This window comes from Lipotes vexillifer, unplaced genomic scaffold (genome assembly GCF_000442215.2).
Source record: "Lipotes vexillifer unplaced genomic scaffold, Lipotes_vexillifer_v1.1 scaffold467, whole genome shotgun sequence".
Taxonomy (NCBI): Eukaryota; Metazoa; Chordata; class Mammalia; order Artiodactyla; family Lipotidae; genus Lipotes; species Lipotes vexillifer.
Genome location: NW_006788081.1, coordinates 497462 through 502245, shown reverse-complemented (window position 1 = coordinate 502245; position 4784 = coordinate 497462). Strand labels below are relative to the sequence as shown.

Below are 4784 nucleotides of genomic sequence, written 5' to 3'. Positions count from 1 at the left end.
TATATATACACACAATGGAATACTACTAAGCTAGAAAAAAAATGAAATCTTGCCATTTGCATATAGATCCATATAGATGGATCTTGAGGATATTATTCTAAGTGAAATAAGCCAGATGGAGAAAGACAAGTACCTTATGAATTCACTCATACGTGGTAAATAAATAAATAAGTAAATAAATTAAACAAAAATAAGCATGTAGTTACAGAGAACAGAGTAATAATTACCAGAGGGGAAGGTGTGTGGGAAGGTCTGAACGGGTAAAGGGAATTATGTGTCACAATGGATAGAAACTAAGATTTTGGTGGTGAGCACACTGTAGTGTATACATTAGGTGAAATATAATGTACACATGAAGCATATATGTTATAAACCAATGTTACCTCAATATATTAAAAAAAATTTAAGTATAGTATTCCATCTACACTGACAAAAGATGAAATAAGCTACATGAACATTTAACATCAGAAGAAAATGAGTATTTTACTGAAATGCAGTTGAAAGAAGAAACAATTGAGGAGGAAAACAAAGAATGAGAAGAAAAATCATTATTGAAAGAGAAAAAAGAAAAATAAAGACAGAGTTTTGTGGCTGAAAAGTTAAATAGCAATTCAAGTAATGCTGCGAGAAGGTCCATGTTGAGTTGCTTTATGTCCATCAGAAGGTGTGTGAAGAGCGGAAAGCACAGGCAGAATTCAGTGAGGAGCTGAAAAGGTAGAAGCTGGTGGAAGAGGAGATGGTCTCAGAATCCTGGGAGGAAGACCAACGAGCCAAGAAAAACTGAGAAGCCCAGGAGGCGAGGAGACAGAAAGAGCTGGTGGAGAACACACATCTGGGGCTGGGCGCCCAGGTCACCAACATCAAAGCGCGAGAGCAGGTGGTGCAGCGACAGAGAAGAGGCGAAACAACGGTACAAAGGGTAGACTTGAGAAAGAACAGGATAAGCTAAAAGAAGAGAAGACAAAGCAGGAAATTAGGACCTTTTTACAAAAAGCCCTCTGAGAGAAGGTAGGACCTATTCAACAGGAATAGAGAACAGAGCAGGACTTGAACATGAAGCTCATGCAAAGGGCCCTTCAAAAGTTCCCTGGTGGCGCAGTGGTTGAGAGTCCGCCTGCCGATGCAGGGGACACGGGTTCGTGCCCTGGTCCAGGAAGATGCCACATGCCGCGGAGCGGCTGGGCCCGTGAGCCATGGCCGCTGGGCCTGCGTGTCCGGAGCCTGTGCTCCACAACGGGAGAGGCCACAGCAATGGGAGGCCCGCGTATTGCAAAAAAAAAAAAAAAAAAAAAAAAAAAAAGTAGTTCCACAAAGAGACTAATAAGAAAGAAACAAAAAAAGAGAAGACATGGGAAGAAAATGGAAGCTTTCTCAGGGATATTTAGCAGAGCGACATGAAGAGGAGGATGCTTGGGAGAAAGAGTTAGAATAATAGAGGGAAAGAAGGGAAAGAAGTTGGCTGAGAAGGACAGTTTGCTGCGACTTGAGAGGAAGGAAAGGAAACAACGTGGGAATGAGGCCATGTGTACAAGAAAAGTTCAAGTGCAAGAAAGCTTGCAAAGAAAAGGAAAAGAACAGGAAGAGGGTGCTATGGAATAGGATCCCACAAATGAAGGTCTTGAAGAACTTAACAGAGAGTAGGAGAATTTTGCAAGAGGCTACGCTTTAGCTCAAGAGTACAGAAGGCTGCTGCAGATGCAAATATTCTACCAGCTGCAGTCTCAGGAAGCAGAGGAGGACGAAGTTTGAAGCAGAGATAGCAGCAAACAAGATTTGTCAGGACAAGATCCAGGAGATCCGGATCACCCATTGGGTGTCATCCAGAAACATGCACCCCATGCGGACAGTTTGTCATAATAAGCTTCCAGCATAGTCTCATAAACACCAACATATTTTTTCTCAGTCTTTTAATATTTATGACTACAATATGCTTGTATGTTCTTTAAAAATAACAAAGTACAGTAGCCTCTTCAATTTTATCACCATCCTTGCAGACCCACAAGCAGCCCAGCATATTATTATTAAGAGGGAGATTCCTTAGAACTGCCGATCTGTTCCATGAGAGTTGTGAATTGGCAGACAGAAAAAAAAAATTGCTTAACTACTCCAGGAGGCTGGTGACAATGGGCCAACTAGCTGTGATCTTGGGATTAATGGATAGCGACAGAAGCCACCAGATTCCTGGGCATCTCCTGATCTTGAGGCAAAGAACGTTAACACCAGAGGGGAACAGTTTGGCTCAGCCAGGCAGGCCTCTTCTGGAAACTGGCAGCCCCTCCTGGGGTCACTTAGGTGACAGGCCTGGACAGCTGGCCGACCTCCTCAAGTATCTGCAGTAACCTTGGATTTTTGTCCCAGGCTCCTCTGGATGTGCTAGCCTCTTCTCAGGGGCTAGGGTTTTTCAGCATCCCTGTCCCAGGGCCTTACAAGGAAATCACTTGGCTGCCCCAGGCTGTGGCCAGGAGCCCTTGATCATTGCTGTGCAGGTGGGACCCCTCCCCGTCCTGACTCTACAGCTGGCTAACATTTCCTTCCCTCCTTCCTGCCCCATACTTATACAAAACAAGTCTTCAGGGTCTCAGTGGAGACCCTGGGGAGAGAAAGGGGTCAAGCACATGTAGTGAACCTACCATCTTCACAGAATCCTTGGAAAATTATATATTACACTTTTGTTATAATTTCTAAGTAGTTTTACTTTTCCCACACATTATATGTTCTTTGAGAACAGAAATTTTATCTTTTAATTCTCTCTTATCTCTTTCATGGTGTTTGGTTTAAATTTGAAATTCAGTAAATACCTTCTGCTCCCAGAATCCCCTTTACAGGCAATTCCAAGTCATACCTGTAGGTGGGGCAAGTGATATATTTCTCCTGCCTGAGAAAAGCAAGCCAGGATTCCATCAGGTAGCTCTGAGACTTTCTGAATTTTGATTGTTTCTCAAGCTTGGTAAGGATTTACCTCATATGAAAGAGGTGCGTAAAAAAATCTCCTTTAAGTCTTAAGAAATTGTTTCTATGGGTGACAGAGAAAATGAGTAACTTCTCAGCCCACACCTCACAGCATTAGCTAAGTGAAATGGTTATTTCAGAAAGTGAGAAGAACAGATGTCAGAAGGTTAAAAAAAAAAAAAGTGCTAAAAATAGTAGGTTCTTCTGCCAAGATTTTATCATCTGGGGTTTTGATTTAAAATTCCATTCAGATGCTATTTGTTAAATACCATTTAAAAAAAAAAAAAAGTCATCCCCCATCCCACCTCCACGACGGGCTGGAAAACTTACTTTTGTTCCTTCATTGACCTTGGCTGTCCACCTTGTTCCACTGAAATGAGCAGGTTATTTTCTCTAAAAGTAAATGCCTGAGACTGTGTTTATAGATGCTAATAGATTAAGTGAAACTGCTCTCTGTGACCACTATTCAAGGGTTAAAGATCAAAGCTCACATTAGCTTTGTTAAAGTATAATCTGGCGCCTTGCTCAGTACAGCGTGATGCTGGTTCATCTTTAATGCTGTGCTTGGAGGAAGGTAGAAGGATGAATCCAAGGGGAATTCTTCTTAGTCAGTTTTTTAAATCGCCTTCATCTACCACTAAAGAGAAAGCCAGAGAACTTAAATGCGTCTTTCATTTTGGAGGAAAGAGATATATTGACTCTGGTTAATGAAAGTATGCCTTGGATTATCTAACCAAATAAATGGCACTGGATTTTGTTAAAAAAGCAACTTGTGAGACACACCCTGACCTGTAGGCAGGAGTGCTTCCTGCCTGGTGTACTTCTGCTTAATTGGGCTTCACCAGCACAAAGGTTGGCCTGGAAGCTTTCCACAATGGTCTGTGCCCTGGACTTACCCAGAACATAGAATTCACTGGTAAAGACAATAGTTAGCAAACCACAACAGTATGGCTGGTTTAAATGAGCTTTTGGGCTGGCCGTGCTGGAAAGCCATGCTGTTACCTGCAGAGCTCCCACTGTATACTTGCCTATTGATGTGCCTGCCATTTGGGGCAGGAAGTAAAGGAGAGAATGGTGGCTAATGTCTGAGATCCTTAGATTATAGGAGGAGTCCTAGAACCTGCCAGAACCATGTCCTTCATTCCTTCCCAAGAAGATTCTTGTAATGGGTTCAGAAGCAGCTAGACCTACTCAAAAGAGACTTAAAATGGCAAAACTTTAAAGGCTCAGGTGACAAAATATGGCATGGAATTTGGGAGAAGGCTGAATTAGGGGCTGTCTGTGCCCCAAACCAGCAGTACTATATGCTGACTATTTGATTGGAACCTTTGGGGGAGTCTGGAAACAGCAAGACAGAGGTGTCTCCCTAGGTGACTGACAAGGCTGGTGTTCTTATCCTGAGTCAGCTTTGTAAGCAGCTGATGTGCACAAGCAAGAGGAAAATAGAACAGACGTCCTGCAGTGTCTTGAAAATGGCCTAATTATGCTCTAGCATTACTTTGGCCAATTCCTGGCAAGGAGCATCCTTCTTCCCTAAGTTAATAGACAAAATAATATACCTTTGTTGAGAACACACCTGCAACAATCACTTGGCTTAGACTATCTCAATTCATCTTCACAGAAATCCCCTGGGGTGTTAGTATTACCATCCCCATTTGATAGATGAGGAATCTGAGGCCCAGAGAAGATAAATATCCAAGGTCTCACAGGTAATAAGAGGTAGAATTCAGATTTAAACACAAGCAGTTTAATCCCAAAGCCTATGGCCGTATACACTATAATGGACTATTTTTCCAAAGCAAAACTCCCCCACTTATATGGGTACTAGACAGAAG

General features: G+C 42.4%; 1 pseudogene; it reads left to right on the top strand.

Moving 5' to 3' along the window:
• The first annotated feature begins 434 nt into the window (after window positions 1-434).
• Window positions 435-1873, top strand: LOC103082056 (coiled-coil domain-containing protein 11 pseudogene; annotated as a pseudogene).
• Window positions 1874-4784: the final 2911 nt, after the last annotated feature.